Source organism: Watersipora subatra, chromosome 11 (genome assembly GCF_963576615.1).
Source record: "Watersipora subatra chromosome 11, tzWatSuba1.1, whole genome shotgun sequence".
Classification (NCBI taxonomy): domain Eukaryota; kingdom Metazoa; phylum Bryozoa; class Gymnolaemata; order Cheilostomatida; family Watersiporidae; genus Watersipora; species Watersipora subatra.
Window position 1 is genome coordinate 2,523,935 of NC_088718.1, and position 22,383 is coordinate 2,546,317.

At 33.1% G+C, this 22,383-nt stretch overlaps 1 protein-coding gene across 3 annotated transcripts in view; it reads right to left on the minus strand.

Annotated features, from left to right (window-relative positions):
• Positions 1-22,383, minus strand: part of LOC137408603 (uncharacterized) — a 65,466-nt gene that overhangs the window by 27,012 nt on the left and 16,071 nt on the right. Inside the window, exon 2 of one of the 3 annotated variants that reach the window (XM_068095184.1) lies at positions 3,724-3,835. The exons of 1 other annotated variant lie outside the window; for it this stretch is intronic. The gene's annotated coding sequence lies outside the window, so the exon portion shown is untranslated. Of the gene's footprint in view, positions 1-3,723; positions 3,921-22,383 lie in introns of those variants that run through there. One more of the 3 variants, XM_068095183.1, reaches the window with a different exon arrangement.

Consider the following 22,383-nt stretch of genomic DNA (forward strand, 5'->3'; position numbering starts at 1 on the left):
TGAGTGTCGTTATGGGTTAAATGTAAATGAAAATACAAACAAAATATATTTGTTTTTGCCTCCTGTCAGCATCATCAAGATTACAGTAATATTCTGCGTGTTTGATATCATGATAAGTGATCATTATTGTTTGTAGAAAATGCTAAATAAGTTTGGTATATATACCAAGTTTATTTAGCCAAGTTTTACTGTCTAAGTTTTAAGCGCTTTTACTGCCCAAGTTTCAAGTTATTTTATAAAATAACTTGAAACTTGAAAGGTAAAAGTATGTTTGTTTACGATGCACACGAATGCTCTTGACTTGTACATTTCCATGTATATAAATATAACAATAAAAAATTTTTGTTCTGTTTCAAAGTTTGTAGATAGACGACTTTGTTTACACTGGTCAATGCCATTCAAAGCAAATTAGACTTAGACCATGATACAAAAACAAAAGCAAAAATTAAATTGTGTTTACCACCCTGGTTGTCTTTTGTGAACAAAATTGTTCAAGTTAAACATTTTACTAATAATATTGTTTCACAAAAATCACGATGGTAACATATATAACTAGTTTTTAAAAAATTATTGGATAAATCATATTTTAATGGAAGGCTTTTTTCTCTCTTCTATTGTTTTAAGTACAGCATTAGAATATCTTATTACTATTAGAACAATAAACTTCATAAAATATCCAGTTTTGGAACAGGTTACATATATAAATGAAGGCTAAGCAAGAGAAACTAGGCTAAAATCAAAGCACGCCTTTCGCATCTCATTCTGTCTTCATCTAACCTCAATTTACATAATTTCCAACAAGTGGTGACAGTAAGTGCCTATCACCGCTTCAAATCTCTTGTCCAATGTAAAGAATGCACTTGGCAGCTTATGACAATGAGTGAAGCGAGAACACGGCATATGGTCGAAGATATTTGCACCTCTCCTCTTTACATAGTTTATTAATACTCGTAGCTTTGGTCATATGGTGCTGAAATGCGTTTCCTAAACTATGTTATATGGTGCTAACATATTCAGGCATGTTAGTTGACCAGAGATAGCCAGAGACGGCCAAAAAGGGCCAGACACAGTCAGAGACAGCCAAAAAAGGGCCAAAGACAGCCAAAATGGGACAGAGACAGCCAGAAAAGGGCCACAGATGGCAATATTGCTAGTATGTTTAAATACAACTCTTTCAAAGGACTCTATTGCTTTGACATTCATAGCTAATTTGTTTCACAGTATTTTGAATATAAAATAAATTTTAAAAAATTTAAGTTTTAAGTTTCTTTTTGTTTTATGAATTTATAAAAACTTGTGTCTTATTATACATATAATAACAATATTTAGTTTCATAGAGAATGCTCAATTACTGCATGTGGGCTTACACTGAATAAAGGAATGACATTTTCATCGTGATTCATAGATTGAGCATAATTATTATTTTTCAGTCATTACACACAAACAAATATAAAATCGGAAGTTTAAACAAAAATATTCAGCATGGATTACTGGAGGTGAATTCTTTTAGTCATCAATCATATGTTTTTAGTTATTCATTGACGTTAAAATTGTGAACTATCTTGAAGATTATAATAGCAATTTAGACTAGATGTCTATGATAGTCTAATAACCCTAAATTTGTGTCTATATCCCAGAAGACCAGTTAAGTTATAGACTATTTCAAAGAATTTAAAATCAATGAAACCCTTTCAGTGACATCATAATTGCCATCTGGCCCCTGGCACTATCAAGACTCTTTTGTCATTGTATTACAAACGGTTTCAAACTGATTATCAGGCCGATTGCAATTTGAATTTTAATTTAATTTTGAACACAACCTTTCATAATTGTTCATTGTGTTCGTTGAATATTATAATTACAATTTTCTATGAATCTCCTCAACGACCTTCTGGTTTCATTTATGACAACTCCAGTCAACCAATATAACCGCTATGTTTAAATTGTACAACCACATCCATTTGGGTTTAAAACACTCAAGTACCTAACATTCTATTGTAGTTCAGTGCAGACTATTTAGTAGGAAAATGAATATTTCCTCAAAATATTAATTGATATAATAATGACCTTCAGCAGAAGTCGATGACAGTCATTTGACAGATAGAAACAAAGTACCTGTTGCTACTTTCAAGTTGCTATCATAGCACCCTCAGCAGAAGTCGACGACAGTCGATGGACTGCAGAAACAAAGTACCTGATGCTACTTGCTAGTTGCTATCATAGCACCCTCAGCAGAAGTCCATGACAGTCGATGGACGGGCAAAAACAAAGTACCTGCTGCTACTTGCTAGTTGTTATCATAACAGCAAAAATATTTTATCACTGACTATGACGCAAACTTCACAGAATTTCCATATTCATAGGCATTTTGTTGCTTGTTAATAGATGCTTGATGAAGATTTGTTGAGATTTGCATGCCCCTGCCAACAAACATTATACTAGAAAATAGTTTCATTGAACCAATTACAGTATACCTGCACATGTGCGCTAATAGCTACCTCCTAACAAGTTACAAGTTGTTTACATATGTAGGGGTTGCATGTGTAGTAGTTCGTTAGCCTTGCGTCTGCATTCTCAATCAAGCAGGCTTACGAGAAGAAGAGTGGGCAACCAACCTAGCTTGGGCTTTTTAGCTACGGTGGTGTTTCAGCTTACAACCAGAGAGTTGAATGCAATTTCAAAGATGTTTAAGTTACGACAGCAATCACATCTATTGTTTGAGTTTTTCAAGAATTCATCCAAAAAGCCGTCATGACACTTGAGTTATATAAATAGATCGGCTGGCTGAAAATAATGTTTATTTCAACGCATCTTTTTAAAGTCCATTGATTAGTTTGGCTTGTGCCGTCATCCGCCTTAACAAAACACGCTTGTATACAACCGGTATCTAATGGCTTCACCTATTTAGATCAATCGATTTATACGAATATAGCTAGCTGACTTCCTATCGTTCAATTAACTTCTTGTAACACGGTTATCAGAAGGAAGTCCATACAAATCTGTTTTAGTGATAGGTCTGCATTCGACTCATTCAGTTCAGCAACCCAAGATATTTCCGCAAGAGGCAGCCAACGTCGTGATGTCATTAGATCTCGCGCCTAACATCACATGCGTGATTACCACTATGCCCATTTCAGTTTCCGATCTCAATTTACGAAGGAGGCTCATAAACGATTAGCAAATGGCATTTACTACTCATGACACACATTTCAATGATTACGCTGCCGGCATCCAGAGAGCTAAAGTAAAATTTTATATCTAGAAATAATTTCAACATTTTCATGGGTTCGATGGTGAAGTTTGCTGACGACTATCCTGACGACAATGCTGATGACAATGCTGACGACAATGCTGACGACAATGCTGACGACAATGCTGGCGACAATGCTGACGACAATGCTGACGACAATGCTGACGACAATGGTCACAAAAGTGACAGCCGCACAGCTTGTTTAGTGTGTTCTGGCAATAAAAAGAAAATGTCATAGATAGTTTCATTACTTCACAGATGTCAATAATTAATTAAGCACTTTAAATTAACCTTAGACCAAACAATCCTCAATGGTCAATGGGTACTTGGTAAACAACTTTCTTAACTTCATTGGTTTGCAGACCCAAAACGATCCTCTGTTAAACGTTTTTTACTAAGCAAAGTAGTTAGCAATGCATCATAACCGTAACTTTAATTACAAGCGATCACCATACTTAATGAACTGTACTTACCTAATTTAAAACAACCCTTGTATAGCCGATTGATCCGTAGGCAGCTGTTTTGATTGCTCCAGTTGCGCTTACCTCTATCTATCCGCTAACAGGTATAACACTCGGGGAGCTGCTACAACAGGTAATGATAGTCCAGCGTATCCTTAACACGTCTGCTTGGTATCCTAATAGCATGCGAAGTGGAGAGAGCACTTACTTTGCTTTGTCATTTACAGCGCATGATGCTATAATTGTCATATATAAACACTTTCAGACCTGCCAACTACCTCGAGGCATACGGCACGCCTACATAGTGATAGTAGCAAAACGTTGATGCTGCGTTTAATGGCGTTGTCTGTAGCGCATCTCTTGATTACTAGATAAAAATAACTTACAAACGTGTCGAGATATGCAACAATATTTTATGCTACTGCAGCTTTAATTAATTTTAGCATTTATTATAATTTTTGGTTTGTAATTTTTGTAAAACATGCAATATAATATAAAAAAAATTAACGTATATTTGGATATGAATAAATTTTTTCTTCTTGTTGGATTTTTAGAGGAGATTTTCACAGCTATCAGACAAGTTATTTGTTATGTAGTGAAGTGCTGTCTAGTAACAGCTAATAATATATTACAGGCAAATAAAAAAGATAAGCCCTTTTATTTAATAAATACAAAATAGTATACAGTCATACTTCGACATACGAGTGCCCTAACATGCGAGAGACTCAAGATACAAGCAGACTTTTGAGCAAGTTTCTTCTATGAGATACGAGTAATTTTTGAGATATGAACATATGAGTTGTCTATGGCCGCTTTATGGCTGAGAATTCAAAAAGCTGCTTTTGCAATAAGCATCGATCAGTCGTTCTTCTCGAAAAAAAGTTTAATAAGTGTTTTTAAAAAGTTTGCTAAAAGTTATAGCGAACATGAGGCAAAACGCGGCTAACCGGAAACATACTAAAGAAATAAAACGACAAAATTAATGTAAGTTTGGTGAGAGATTGAAACTTAGCTTCAAGTGTGTGTTTAGTAAACTAAAATCATCCAAGTTAAATTCAGAGTTTTTATTACGCAAGGTTACAAAATTTTAATGTACTGAACAGGTTGCCCTCAAAGTCTTTCTCAGACGGGCCGTTATCCACAAGGTCGTATTGAAGGTAAAGTTTCTATAAAGTAGTGTACAGAGTGATGTTACATTTTATTGCGGATCATAACAACTAAATAGGTATTTGTGCCTTCTTTAGCATATGTACTGAAGTACAACAATTAAAAACACATTTTTCCACCGTGATATCCAGTCTAGATGTTTTTATCATAGTACACTAACGGGTTAATATTTACTTAAAACTTATATGGGAAATAGTGCGGAACACATTAAGCTTATATTTCAAAGTATGACTGTTTATGTGGTTTTGTTTCGCCATTTCTAAGCATCTTTGTTGTCAAGGTTTTTTTAAAGATTTGATACATTTATTAAAATATATTAAATCTTGTAATTAATTTTTTTTTATTTATTTAGTTTCTATGACTTCATTGGCTTTGTCCGCTGGTTGTAAATAAAGTTTAATATTCATTCATTAAACAGACAAGTTGATAAAAAACAAACATTTCGGAATGTTCACATCATCAGACATTCACCTGGTAATCAAAATCGACAGTTAGTCAAACAAGTTCAACACTAGCATACTAAAGAAGAAGGCAGACATCTATGATCTGAGAACAGACATCTGGAAACACAAAAACCTCTTTCAAACAATCGTAAAGGTGTAAAAACTTTGTCTTAGATGTTTTAAAGAAAGAAATTCATATAGGTTGCTTATCGAGTCAGGAAATCTATATACAGTCACAGATGAAGACTAGAGCCTTCCATAAAGTGGCATCCACTCTATTGTAACTTTAGATCAGTTATTCCGTTTTAAGAGGGCTATTATTATTATCATAGTATATCATATTGTATTGTGTTGATGACATCGACTAACTTTTGAAACCTGAATTCATTTCGAACATGAACATGCTGTCAATATATTATATATAACATATGTGAACATGCTGTCAATATATTATATATAACATATGTGAACATGCTGTCAATATATTATATATAACATATGTGAACATGCTGTCAATATATTATATATAACATATGTGAACATGCTGTCAATATATTATATATAACATGCAAACATGCTGTCAATATATTATATATAACATATGTGAACATGCTGTCAATATATTATATATAACATATGTGAACATGCTTTCAATATATTATATATAACATATGTGAACATGCTGTCAATATATTATATATAAACTATAGGAACTTGCTGTCAATATATTATATATAACATGTGAACATGCTGTCAATATATTATATATAACATATGTGAACATGCTGTCAATATATTATATATAAACTATAGGAACTTGCTGGCAATATATTATATATCACATGCAAACATGCTGTCAATATATTATATATATAACATATATGAACATGCTGCCGATAGCTTGCCATAGATCAAACAAAGGAAAAACCTCAAATCCCTGAAAGCCACAACATATCGCATTACAAGCTTCCAGCAGCAACACAGCTGCCTGTGCTAATATGATAAATTGAAGCTACTGCTCAGTGCACCTTGGCATCCATTATATTTGTAGTTGACGTTCGGAATGTAGTAAGATCATTGCATTGTTGTAAAACAGGGCAATTAGTATTTTGTGTCAAAATTTGGTCATCGCGAAGAATTCCAAGAAGTTTTACACAGCCTAGAATGCAGTTTGCTACAAGATAACAGAAGACAACTCCTAAATTAGCATTCCGTTTTATTCAGAAACACACTCAAGGAAAGTGGGACAAATTAAACGTCATTTATAGTAAGAAACTATCTTAGTTTTCTAAAATCTTCTATTGAACAAAGTTTAAAAACCAAAATTTTTAGAACCACGAACAAATAGAAATATTTGGAGACCTCTAGGATCAAGATGAAACTGCGAGGTTATGTGAGAACCTCATAAAATCTTTTTCGAGAAAGAAAGAATATGCAATAATAAGAGACTCGATGCACTGACTGCGGTGATGCTAGGAAGGCTGTCTAACCATAATGTTCCTCAGGTTTCCTCGCTATTCAACAAGGTGGTGAGCTACACCACTTCATTGATAAAACTGTCAGCTGCCTTTCTTGAGGACGGCTGACCCGTGGTTAGGTTTGAGGTATTGCGTAAGTCGAGACAGTCGGAATGTCAAAGACGAGGTAATAGGTTAATGGGAAAGCAATAATCTCTGCCGTATCTGAGATTCAAACGATGAACTGTGACAGTCAACTAGTGCTGCCGAAACTGAGGTTTGTAGTAACAACACATGTTTTCCATCTTCCATGCATCTCCAGTTTTTCTGTGTAATACTGTTTTGGCACTTTGTTCTCTCTTTGATTGCAAACAGAAAATTATTATCTCTATGACCGGATGTCATTTGTTAACCTATTTTAACAAAGCATTGCTTTTATTCAATTTACAGCACTTTTGATCCCGTTTTTAATTTGCTGTATATATGTAATAATGATAATAACAGTAATAACGATATGGCTAAGAGAAAAAAGTACTTGGTTAACAGTCACAACAAATCTGTTTTGCGTAACGTCTTAACCAAGTTTAACTGAGCATTTTAGCATGATCAAGTTTTGTTGATTTCAATCTTAAAATAACCTGGCAGTCAGATCACCTCAAACATTAAAAATCCCAAATGATAGAAAAGTACCCATAATTTTTGACAAAATCTACTAAAAGTTTTTGTAAGTTCGTTTTTAAACCTGCCTGTGTTATAAAGCTTTCTTGACAATTGAGTAAGAAGATGTTTCAGTACATAAACAGTAGAGAATTGCAGTACTCGTAATTCGTAACCCGGCGCAATATATCCGAGATAGAGTTACTTTCATCCGATTGTAAATATGCCTACAGCGATATACACCTATGCCTATACACCTATGAATGACTCAACTCTCTTACCCGTGAGGTTATAAAGTTGTGTAAGAAGAATAACCAGAAACACATCCGTCGGAAGCTGATCAGCTTTTTATGTTCGAAAAGTACAAAGGCATGCGTTCAAGGAAGTTTACATCATTCCAGGAATGAGTACGGATGTTTGTACACTAATTACGCTGTGTTACAAACTATACATAAACCTACACAATGTACTCAAAAAGATAGTCAGTTTACACCTTATATCCTAGCTCTCTAAAGTAACCGAGCAACTCGTAAACCTATTAGGATAATCACAAATTATCTGTCAGATTCAACAAAACGAAGAGTTCCAGAAGCACCACTATTGATTTATCATTATAGAAGTACAAACAGAGAACGTTGTACTCAACTATCAGGGTGCCCAGGTGCACAATTCAAACTAAATGAGAAATGTCAAAACAATAATTTCAAGTTACCGCACACGTTGCATCCAAGTAAAAGAAATGAAAGAACAAAACTGGCAGCTGCTTGTTGTGCAACTTTGTTTTACATACTGTAGCCTTAGTACCTCCACATATAACTTCCTTTACATACTGTAGCCTTAGTACCTCCACATATAACCTCCTTTACATACTGTAGCCTTTGTATCTACTCATAAAACTTCCTTTCCTTTACATACTGTAGCCTTAGTACCTCCACATATAACCTCCTTTACATACTGTAGCCTTTGTATCTACTCATAAAACTTCCTTTCCTTTACATACTGTAGTCTTAGTACCTCCACATATAATCTTCTTTACATGTTGTAGCCTTAGTACCTACACATGTAACCTCCTTTACATTCTGTTGCCTTTTTATCTACACATATAACCTCATTTACATACTGTAGCCTTAGTACCTCCACATTTAAACTACTCTACATACTGTAGCCTTTGATTCTACACATATAACCTTCTTTCCTTTACATAAATTCTAGTCCACATTTGCTACATTATTTCGAGCCAGTTATGCCCGCTTTGCCAACAAAACCGCAGTAGGTTTTAGCTGCTCAACAATTGAATGTTTTGGCCACATTATGGCAGACTATTAAAGGCTCATTTTGTACGAAGTTCAGAAATGGAGGCTTTCTTTGAGCGCTGTTGAAAAAATCAAAATAATTTTAACAGATGAATTTTCAGGTCTGTTTGAGAATTTTTTTGCCATTTGTCAAAAAATCCTTGCACTATCTACATTAAATATTTTAAGAACACTTTCATATCAAGTCTGTCCATCGTAGTCTACCACAGGAAGTGTACACGCTAACATGTGTGGTCTTATTAGAACAGATCGGAATTTCTACAAACAACTAGCTTTTTATTAATAGAAAAAGTTTCGTTAATAACGGCCGAGTATATTGGACAACTTATTTTGTCATAACAGGCTACTAACATCTCAGGTTAGCCTGAGGAAACATCAACGGATTGTGTAAAGAGAAGACAACTCTATAATACTAATTAACCTTTCACCTTCAGACATCACTAATAGCTCTCATGTTTTGGTGAATCTGCATCTGAGACAGACTAATAGTTTTGGTAAACAAGAAGACAAACTTCGAACATCCGTTGAACGTGTTTCGTCAATTCACTATTTACAACAAGGAATTAGCGATTTGTTCAGCACCGTTTAAACAAACAGAATGGAGCTTGCGCAGTATTGAAGGCGTAGCACCGTTCAAACACCAACTCTTGCGCACTAGCACTATGCTATAATGTGTACACGAGTCAAGAATAAACAAAATCAATGTGCTTTGTCATCAACGCGTGATGAAGATTTGTTGTGAGAATTTATACTCCGCATTTCATCGCTTATCAGCTGCTCAATTGAAGTAGATATCTGTCAATCGACAGTTTTTTCCGTGAATTTTAGATAGCGGCATCGGTTTGTCAACAGCATCCCTTTCACTATTCTACTGGTACAAGTCAGAAAGAGTGCTGTTTTCTTTCGACTCGATGCGATTTAAATTTGAGTTGAATTGATGTAATCTCTAACATCATAAGTGAATGTTGCATCTAGCAAGATTAATCTTTGCTATAATAAGAGATATGTCAATCCGTCTGTCTGTCCTTCGGATATTACGCTCAAAGCACTAGGAAAGGAGATTGCATTGCATGGGAATTGATCCTGAGTATTCTGATTCCCAGCCAAGTACACTATCAACTGCACCACTCAATCACCTTCCTTTGTCATAGAATAATTGTGCATATAGTTATTACACATGATCTCTCATGGCACACGGAAATGCCAGGATACTAGCTGCTATAAAGTTCTTGCATGAAACGGTAAAAATGTTTTTAAAACAATTGGTTCAGCTGTTCTGGAATATGTTAAATTAAGGTGTATTAAAATGCAAGTCAGGCTTGTGAGAAAATCTTGTACATAGAATAACTATTCATAATCATTGAATTCAATTGTTTTATGCTCTAGGATTGGCTGGTTCACATCAAATACATGCTACTAATATACAACTTGTTTATTCCACGCAAATATCTCAAAGAGAACTGTCGCCAGCTATGCACCTTCCCAAATTAAACTGCGACTCGGTTTATCACCCGTGCAGGTGGCTAGACGTCACTAAGGACTTGTCAATTATCTCCCCATAGAGAGTTACTCACCCTTGACTAATGGCCACACTAAACTCAATTTCACTCTTGGGACATATTCCTGCTCAACTATTTTTGTACCACATATACGACATTTTCATTTAAAAAAACATTAGCTAAATGATAGCAAACTAAAAACTTTCCTTGTGTAAATTGCGTAAACTACATACCTGAGTGACCCGTATTGAAGACCAATAAAGTTATCACAAAATAAAACTGGTTAAAGTATACTCTCTCCGGATAAAATTTAGCAAATCACCATCTTCAACACACAGCTCCAAACTGACTATTTGGAGATGTTCTTAGACCCTATCTAAGCTCCTATCAATACAAGCTAAATAGCTAACGACTTCCGGCTTTTCAAAAGCTGTTTTAGATTTTCTACTCATCAACTTGGTCATTCTGAGAGTGCATTATAGTGGTTGTACATCACATGGGCGTAAAATCACATTCTAGTAATTCCAACTTCAACTCCCAGCATATTCTAGTTATGAAAACCTCCCTCATCCTAGTGAAAAGAACATCTGTACTACTTCAACTAGAAGCTGGTTCAGGACGATCACCTCTAAACTCTCTAAAAATTCACTCTAACATTCTCTCTGGTTGATACATTAAAAACTTGCAGAACACTGATACAGTTCAAGAGATATTGGATAAAAAGAGCTTCCAGTATATTCTAGAATACTCTAGAATATTCTAGAATACTCTAGAACATTCTAGAATACTCTAGAATATGCTAGAGTATTCTTTAGTAGCTGATGCAGACAAGCTAAATTGGATTCTATGATTAAGTATAATCATGGACAAACACTTGTCTGAGTTTAGCCATAACTTCATGATTCAATAAAACTTATAGCAATGAGTCTAAGCTGCAGTTAGAGACAGTAGAACCAGTAGGTAAAAGTAAAATAAAAGGTAAAATACTATATAAAATAAAACATGAAGTTTAAGAATTATAAAGGCTGTCTTTCATTGGTTAAAATTGTAAAAACAGTTTCTCATTGGCTATAATTGTAAAAACTCTCCCCATTGGCTAGAACTGTAAAACTGTCTTTCATTGGTTAGAATTGCAAAAGTTGTTTCTCATTGACTAGAATAGTAAAAACTGTCACTCATTGGCTAACATCAAAATGAACATAGGATAAATAACAAAAAATATTGATAAAATCTCTTAAAATATTATATTTAATAAAACTATCTATTTCCGTTTCTATTTTCGTGTACAAATCACAAAGTTATTTTGAGTTGTACCTTGTTTAGCGAAAGTTTTTAAACGGGTTGAATTTTTTGGAGACTATAATAGTCTGTATACATCCCTGTTGTTTTTGTCGTTATACCTACTCTATGTATCTATCATCTCCTGCTTTGATATACAGTCATACCTCTACATACAAGTGCCCTAATATACCAGAAACTCGAGATACAACCTGACTATCAAGCAAATTTCTTCTTTGAGTTACGAGCATGCAAGCTGGTTGTCGATGGCCACTATATGGCCAAGTATGTGAGAGACCGCTTTCAAGTACAACATCAATCAGTCTTGTTCCTCGAATCAGTTTGAAAAGAGTTTTTAAAAGGTCGGCTAAAAGTTATAGTGAACGCGTGACAAAAAGCGACAACCCGAAAATCAATAACGAAAAATTAAGATGATAAAATTGAAGTATGTTTTGTGAAAGATTAAAACCTAGCTTCGAGTGTCTATTCAGTAAGCTAAATTTATTAAAGTAAATTTTAAAGTTTCTGTTACGTAGCGTTACATAAGTTTAATGTACCAAAAGTTGTTGTCAAGTCTCTCTCAGACTGCTGTTAGACACTACCTTTGTCTCTAAGGTAAAAACTTACAGCAGTCTACATAGTAATGTTACATTTTATTGCAGATTTTAACAAATCAATAATTTTTTTAGCGTACATACTAAATTACAGCAGTTAATACACATTTGTCTACCTTAATATCTTGTTTTATGTTTTTTTCCATACTATGGTAGTGGATTAATATGTATTTAGTTATTTTATATTGGAAATAATGCCTTGATATGCGAGTAAATTGACATAGGAGCTCAAACTCAGAAAGCATTAAGCTTGTATGTTGAGGTATGAGGTATGACTGTACAGTCAAACATACTCCATACTTCAAACGTGTTACAATTTTATAACTTTCATCTTTTAAAGAAAAACCTTCCCAAAATTTTCTAAGAAAGTATCAATAATTTTTATATGCGATTGTTTTTCTTATTTGAAGTGGTTTGACTGCCAGGATGTTTTAAGATTAAAATCGATAAAACTTCATCATGATTAAAACACTCAAAAAAAATGTGCCAAATGACATCATTAGTTGACATCGGCTATTAAGTTTAAGTTGAAACATTACACGTCTCTATTCAATATTCGAGTCAGAATATGAGTAAAATGATTCATACCACATGCATAACCAAGCATACCGGATGTATATTACTGTAAATCATATCATTTGTATATTAAGGCATACTAGTTGCACATGAAAACATATTGTATGCATATAAAGGCATGCCACTTGCCAATGAGGGCATAGAGCATGCACATGAAAGCATACTATATACATATGAAAGCATACTATGTACATATACAGGCATAGCATAGAAATTAAAAGCATACCGGGCACATATGAGAGAATGTCATGTACATATGAAGGCATAACATGTACATATGAAGGCATATGATGTACAAATGAAAGCATACCGTGTGCATATAATGGTCTGTATAAATGCTGTATGCATACATAAATAAAATGACTGCAGCCACCATGCTAACTAATTAATCTGTAAAGTACACCTTTTTTATATTCATTACCCACAAAACATTATTTTAATTATAATTAATTTCCTCATGAAACAATAACATATATATGTATATAACCATCCATTATGTTGGTGGGTGCAGAGTCCATGACAAACATGAATCGTTGTTGTTAAAGTTATCATTATTTTTATAGTTATCATTATTGTTATAGTTATTATTATTGTTATAGTTATCATTATTGTTATAGTTATCATTATTGTTATAGTTATCATTATTGTTATAGTTATTATTATTGTTATAGTTATTATTATTGTTATAGTTATCATTATTGTTATAGTTATTATTATTGTTATAGTTATCATTATTGTTATAGTTATTATTATTGTTATAGTTATCATTATTGTTATAGTTATTATTATTGTTATAGTTATTATTATTGTTATAGTTGTTATTATAGTTATTATTATTGTTATAGTTATCATTATTGTTATAGTTATTATTATTGGTATAGTTATTATTATTGTTATAGTTATCATTATTGTTATAGTTATCATTATTGTTATAGTTGTTATTATAGTTATTATTATTGTTATAGTTATCATTATTGTTATAGTTATCATTATTGTTGTAGTTGTGATAGTTATTATTATTTTTACAGTTGTCATTATTGCTACAGTTAGTGTTATTGTTATAGTTATCATTATTGTTATTGTTATAGTTGTGATAGTTATTATCATTTTTACATTTGTCATTATTGCTACAGTTAGTGTTATTGTTATAGTTATCATTATTGTTATAGTTGTTATTATAGTTATTATTATTGTTATAGTTATCATTATTGTTATAGTTGTTATTATAGTTATTATTAGTGTTATAGTTATCATTATTGTTATAGTTATCATTATTGTTGTAGTTATCATTATTGTTGTAGTTGTGATAGTTATTATTATTTTTACAGTTGTCATTATTGCTACAGTTAGTGTTATTGTTATAGTTATCATAATTGTTATTGTTATAGTTGTGATAGTTATTATCATTTTTACATTTGTCATTATTGCTACAGTTAGTGTTATTGTTATAGTTATCATTATTGTTATAGTTGTTATTGTTATAGTTATTATTATTGTTATAGTTATCATTATTGTTATAGTTATTATTATTGTTATAGTTATCATTATTGTTATAGTTATCATTATTGTTATTGTTATAGTTGTTATTATAGTTATAGTTGTCATTATTGTTATAGTTATTACTATTGTTATAGTTATTATTATTGTTATTATAGTTATCATTATTGTTATAGTTATTATTGTTATTGTCATCATTACTGTTATAGTTGTTATTATTACTATGTCACTTTCTTTTATTCCATGATAGAATTACTGGATCAAATAGTGCTGTAACAGTATTTTTGCTTGTCTAAGACTTTGGTAGACCTGCGTTTAAAACTAATGGATATTTGACATGAGAAAACATCATTTTATTACAAAAATAACTATTGAAGTATCAAAAAAATTTTTGACAACGCGTTGCAAAGGAATTTAAGTATACCTTGTGCTGCCATTAGCAAAGCATTAAATCATTATTTTAATCTCTCAAATTCAAATGTTCAAATTCAATGTTATCAAGCACATCAATGTATTACAAAAACATCTGCAATAGAAATCTAAAAAATTAGTTTTTTTTTATCTTTGTTAGATATGCTGACATAAAACATTGTACAAGCAGCAGTAAAAATTTTAGTAGGTAGCATTTTTGTTTAAAAGAGAAACAACCAGAGCAAAAGAAGCTAATATCAAATCGGTTTTAATGTAAATTAAAAATGAAAAATTTGTTGTTATACATAGTAAAATAAGTAACATATAAATTTGTGTTTTAGACTGAGTTCATATTAGCAGACTGTCAATAGGGCACACAGAGTGAACAGCTTTTGGCAGCTAAAGCACACCAGTGGAAGCAAAGCTCATCTGCAGACACATAGATCAATTGCTATATTGACAAGTGAGATGCCTGTATTTTATCACCTAGATTTGTATGAAAGGTTAATATGTTTAGAGGTCAGCAAAGTTCAATGCATTTAGTGCCAACACAAATGTTGCAGCTGCTTTAGACTCAAATAATGCGCACTAAAAGTTTACAAAACCCATTTTCTAAATATACATTACACATGAAAACCTGTTTCTTGTCAGACAAGCCAGCAAATCCTGCTTATAAACTAACCATGTAACAAAGAGTTTGGAGTGGATCATTTTCCGCATACGAATAAATTTTGAAACATGTAGTTTATTATTTTATTCTCTTCTTTGAATATAGTTTATCATTTTAGAAAGAGTTCATTGGAATTTAATTGAAATACATCAGAAGAAGGATGACCATTGCATAAGCAAAGCTTGTAATCAAAGGCTTTCAACTTTACTTATGAGAAGAAACAATGACTGCAAAGCGGATGAGAGTAAGATAAAACCAAAGTTACCAACTGGCTACTGATCATAGCTACCAGGCAATGCAAACCCAAAGATTCCTGCAATAACAGGATTTACCTAGAAGGACCGATAATTAATACAATACTGAAATACTAAAACCCCAACCGATTTGTTGAATATCCGCTTTCAGTAAATCAGCAGATACATCAAGTCAGTCACATGTTTCTCACGGCTAAATAACCCATTTTTTTATTTAAAGCTGATGAAAAGAACTAAATAGCTCACCTATAGGCAGCGGCAGCCCTATGTCAACGTCAAGCTACTCTCGCTGAGATAAAAATAACTTACGAAGGCTAATAGACGAGAGGCAAACCCGTGTTTGTAGCAAACGTTTGTTTGTCAAATCGTTAGCGAGTATTGTTAGAGAGAGTGTGGGAGGGCAGAGTGTAAACAAGGACAAGCGTTTTTGAACTGCTACTTGTCAGGTTACCCAGCACGAGTTCAAATAAAACACAAATAGATGAATGCGGCTGCGAGGTTGTCGGGACATTGACTAACGGATGGCAAAAAAGTTGTGAGGTATTTTTATGCGCTAGAAAACTTTAAAATCTTTTGGTTGAGATGTATACCTACATGTATGTATAAATTTTTATTGTCATTGGTAATCATAAACAAAAAATTGTGTTCATCATCACACGCCAAAAAAAGAAAACAAATAAAAAGTCAGAAATCAAGAATAATTAAGAGAATTGAACAAAGGTATTTTAAAAGTTGGTAATCTAGTAGTATTGCAGAAGAATCGCGAAAGTGAATTGTAGGTTGTAGTAACGGGGCATTCATAAACTGAAGCATACGATGTTGGATGTAGTATGCTCACGTAACGAAATAAAAAGCAATGCTTGTCATATGTGTGGAAGGACAAATATAAATACTCTGGGTATAGTTTACACAGGATTTTGAAACCAGTACCCAACACAAATGCGGAAACCAGCAAGTTTGGGACAAAGAAATCTGTTAAAAATCCAAAAAAATGAATGGCGAAAGTTGATCGTATCAAAACCGTTGGAACTGAACCATATCAGATAGCGATAGACATGAATGTTTCAGGTCATATTTGTCTGACAGTATTGCCTTGTTTTCTCAGTCCTTTATCATATGAAATACTTCCAATAGTTTCTATTGAGCTCTAATCTAAGCTATCAGGTGAGCAGCCATATCTAAGAGATAGTCTACCAACACTATCATTTGCAAATGACTGTTAGCTGAATATATCAACTCACCTACTGTATATTTTTGCAAATGTAAACAAAAACTTTGTTATAGGTCAATAATTTATTAAAGATCAACAACATAGTTTGCCTGTTTGTGCAAATGTCAACAACCATGTGAAGATACAAGCTCTAAAATGTCTTTGCATGGAAATGCAAGCATAAACAAACTTTATCAATTTGTAGGTGAGTCCTAGATTATACCTGCTGCACTATTTATCGATCTTGTGGCAAACCCCTTTTAGTTATAGCTCTGCAATTGTATTGTTCCAAGCTGGCATAACATACAGTGACAACATACTACACACATATAACATACCGTAATATCATATCACGTAGATATAAATATAACATACATTAACATCATGTCACATAGATATAGCATACAGAAATAGCATATCGCATAAATATATCATTCAGTACCATCATACCACACAAGTATAACATGCAGTAACATCATACCACATAGATAAAGCATACAAAAATATCATATCGCATAAATACAGTCAAACATGGATAACTCGTCCACGGATAGCTCGAACACATGGTTAACTCGAACGGTTTCTTTGGTCCGTTCCCACGTAATGATAAATTGCTATAGATAACTCGAACTCAACACTGTTAACTCGAACTGTTTTTTGCCCAACGACTACCGAAACGGCTGTTATCGCTTTAGAAAATCCATAGAGGTTTATTCCATGGCTTTATGGCTTTATTCCAAGCCATAGAGGTAAACCTCAACTTTCCGTAATTCATAAGCGTCGTTATTACCACCTTCGGCAAAATATTTTTGTCAACGGCTTTTCTAAAGGTTTGGTGAAATTTGATTTATACCAAACATCCGCTTAGCGATCGCCCTTCGGAAACAAGGTTAAGTGAGGTAATCTTTGCATAAACTTCAAGAAAAATCGGCAAAATTGATCGTGGGTAAAACGCTCAAAAGAAAAAGATCTCTTTTCTTTTGAGCATTTCAACAACGATCAAGTTTTGCCAATGTCAATCTAAAAAACGTCCTGGCAATAACATCACTTCAAACAACAAACCAATCTCAAGTGATAGAAAAATCTCTATACTTTTTGATAAAAACGTTTTAAACTTTACATTAAAAGCATTTAATTTGAAACAAGCCATTTGTGCTTTTGATTTATATTATAGTTTGTATACGTACATGTATCTACTAATAAATAAGTAAATACATGGACTTGTGACAGTCCTCTGATAACTTGAACGCTCTGATAATTCGAACACTTTCGCTCGGTCCCATGAAGTTCGAGTTATCCATGTTTGTCTGCATATCTTTCAGTAATATCATACCATGTAAATATAACATGCAGTAACATCATACCACATAAATATAACATACAGTAACAACATACCACATAGATATAGCATGCAGTAACATCATACCATGTAGATATAGCATACAAAAATATCACACTGCATAAATATAGCATACAGAAATATCACACCGCATAAATATAACATGCAGTAACATCATACCACGTAGATGTAGCATACAGAAATATCACACGGCATAAATATAACATGCAGTAACATCATACCACATAGATATAGCTTACAGAAATATCACACCGCATAAATATATAATTCAGTAACACCATATCACATAAATGTAACATGCAGTAACATAATACCACATAGATAAAGCATACAATAAAATCACACTGCATAAATATAACATGCAGTATCATAATACCACGTAGATATAACATGCAGTATCATAACACCACGTAGATATATTGCACTTACACATGTCTAAATTACCACTGCTCAACATTTGTAATACTACTGATCCATAAATCTGTAAAATGCAAATAATAAAGTTATTGTAAAAAAACTTATATAAAAATTTAATAATATTTTTGCAAATTTTACTTGTGATCCGGAAAGATTGATGTAAAATGGCAGCATTGAAAATCAAGGCTAGAAGATACAGTTGAGTTCCGCTGTTTGGTAAGATAGAAAAACAAACAACTAATTGGTCTAGCAATGGCACCTTAAAAAACACTTAATTTGAAAAATTAAAAACTTGAATACTTTTTAATTTAAAAAGAAGGAACTGAAATATTGTATTTTTAATAATAAAAAATATTTAACTCTAGACGTCATCATTTTTTGCTATCTTCACCACAGCTGTCAAACAACACAAATTTTGGGGTTTCAAAACCCATCAAAATCAGTGTGAATACAAAGTAAGTTGTATTAAATGTTTTTATTTCATTGTTCATATTTGTTTGGCTAAAACACTGAATTGTTTCGCACCTGATGTGTTCCTTTTCAATGTTAGTACTCAGCTTATTTGCTACTTTCGACTGGTTTTCACTTTATTATATGTATGTGGCAGACTGTAATTAATAATTATATATAATTTTCATTATAGCTACTAAAGTTGAACATGACACTCGGGCAAATTTGATTTAGTGATTCGAATACACACAAGGTATAGCATTCCACCAAAACTATAAAAAGCTATACAAATGTTTATAATTGCTGGTTTGTTTGTAGATCTTGATATCGCGCACTTTGAATAAATTAAATTTAGACGAATACAAGTACAAAATGATATAATATAAAGTAATATAAAACAAGAAGGAAATGTCTCGACACAGTATATTTGCGCATGATGTGATGAGCCAAGAGACAATATGGCAGTATCTGTTGTGTTGTAACACATTATCTTAGATGTTCACATTTCTTCTAGCAGAGTTGGTTGTAAGGACCGACTGGGTGCAGTGTATTATTAATTTCTCTTACATACCTCGGGATTTCCGAACCTGTAATTAATCTAGCTGTAATTTGTAAAAATGTCTTTATGTGTCTTGTGGATGGCGCCAATACACTCAGACCACCATTATTATTATTATTATCCTCTTAGTAGTAGGTATTAATATTGTTTCTGTATAAAATCTCTCATTATGTTATTTAAAACTTTATAGATTCATATATCAACCCTGCATTAATTTCTTTACAGTCAGTTTGCAGTTCAAAGAGCCTTCAATTTTACTCTGCTGGAAATGCGCCTGAAATTTTAATGCTTAAATAAGATCTGAGATGTAAACCTATAAGTTTCACAATGATAAACTTATCTTTAATGTTTTTCATTCAATTTTTCAAATTAAATATATATTGATACTAGCCGGATGCCCCACATTACACGAGTATCAAAAACAGCTTATAAACAGTGGCAGATAACGTAGGTGCCCGCCACTTGCCATTAGCCTGGCACATTGCCAATGACTAATTTGAGTAAGCAACTATCGTATTGCTAAACTTACTAATCAGAGCGGTGAGAGCAAGCTTTAGTGACGTTGCGTAATGCGAAGTGCTATGCGTATTTTAACTGAAATAACGACTCATATCACTTAAGAATCCATTGCATCTCGCGTAGCTTAATTGGTTAGGTTATCACCTGATGAACAGGAGGTTCCAAGATCATATCCCGTGCGAAGCAGGTCTTTCATTTTTAGATTTTATTAGCTATAGCTAGACAGACCGAATGACAGAATTTGAAATTTATATATACAAATAACTATTATAATATATAAACATATATTATACAGTGCTGGACAAAAGTTTGGACTCATCCTCACATTTCTCAAGGCCTTACATGCATTAGTTCAAAACGTCATATACAGATCAATTTTTATCCTATCAAGGCCATTTTTGGTTCAAAATGATGCTGAATTCTTACTGATAACACAATACATATTAAATAATAATATACATATTACATAATATGATTAAAGTACTAAAAGATTAAATGACTAATTTATCCAATTTCTCACAAAAATTGGCTGTATTAAACACACCATGAAGCCGAGATCCTATCGTGATGAGATTTTTCTTTTCATTGTTTATTAAATTTGAAGAATGTCTGGCATTTTAACAAAGAATGTGCAACAGACAAAGCCTTCTATAGCTTATAAAAGTTGCATCAAACAGTGGACTTTTCATACACTAATTTTTCGTTACTTTTTACACTACATGTACACATTATGCCCGCCATGCTTTTTGAAGATAAGCAAGGAGTTATTTTGCACATGCACACACAATGATGTCTGCCAAAAAGATAGCCCAAGAAGTTGGATGAAGTGAGAAAAGTGTAAGATTAACTGTGAAGCGCTGGAATGAGACCAAACGCGCGTTCCAGATTCGGAAGACCTCGAAAATCATCTGAGCGCTATGACAGAACACGTGTCAGGCTGTCTCTTGCTGATCGCCGTAAAACCAGCCAAGAATTGGCTTAGAACTCGAAGGAGAGTACAGGTGGTAATGTTGACCCTCGAACAGTCAGGAAGCGACTTTTGGCCAGTGGTCTTAGGGGATGCAAAGCAAAGAGAAAACCTCTGCTGACACAAAACCATCAGAAAAGAGTTTGGAGTGGGCTAAGTTGCGCCTGTTCTGAACACATGCTCAGTGAAAGAGAGTTTTGTTTTCTGATGAATCAACTTTCACTACACAGAACCATGCAGGTAATGACTTTGTGCACCGCAGACCAGGAGAAGTGTACCGACCAGAATGTATCCTCCCAACAGTTAAGCGCCCAACTTCAGCGATGGTTTAGGGATGCATGAGTGCATGAGTGTATATAAACTAGTGAATGCCCAGCGTTGCACTGGTAATAAAAAAGCGTTTTGCATAGAAAATTTATCTTTTGTTGGTTAATTTTTTTACCAAATGAAGTTGAATGTTAAGCTAGTTATTCTTATTATGATAAGAGTTGTTATATATCTTAAGCTAGCGTCAGGAAAAAAATTGCATCATGCTCTTCAAGCGTGCTAGCTGAAGCGTGAGTGTTTCAACCAATCGGCATTAAAGGTTGGGAGATGTAATAAGCATGATGTGCTACTCTCTTGTATGGCAATGTGATCACATAGCCTACTGGTTTAGCACGTCTGCAAGCATACCTGTAGGTTCAAGTACAAATTCAGTGCAAAACAAATTTTTCGTTCCTAATAATTTATTTCAATAATTAGACACACGAATGACAGAAGACCAACAAATGACAAGCACTGAGAATTATCTTTATAAATATAAATTGATGTAAAATTACGAATAAAGAATGAAAATCGTTTACTGTTTAAAATTTTATAGAAGAATCTGTAAAACTTTTCATAATGTTTAGCAGCTAGTTCTTAGTACGTTATAGTTTTTTTTCTGAACATAATATGATTATGTGAGGTGACATCATATTAACCGTGCTAGCTGTTATTCAGTTCTATTGATCCTTTATCCAAATTTAACTGTCCTTGCATATTGATTTTCCAGTTGTATTGATCACTATATTTGCGTCAGTAATTTAATATGCATAAATATGTACTTTGCACAGCAGGTGCTCATAACAGCATTTCTTACCTGCATGTGCCTTTGAAGTCCTAAACAGGCTTTGTCTCAACTGCTAGCTAATGGAGCGGACAAGTTTTGGCATCTACTCCGTTCAGAGGTGTTAATTGCTTCGACAGGTTTTTGCAATCAATATTAAATTTTAAGCAAACTGACGACCTTGAACTCTAGTCAAAGTTCTCTCTGATAAGAAGGGTGAAAATTCTCCGCTCATTTTAAAAGTAAGTTTTGCACATTTGTTGA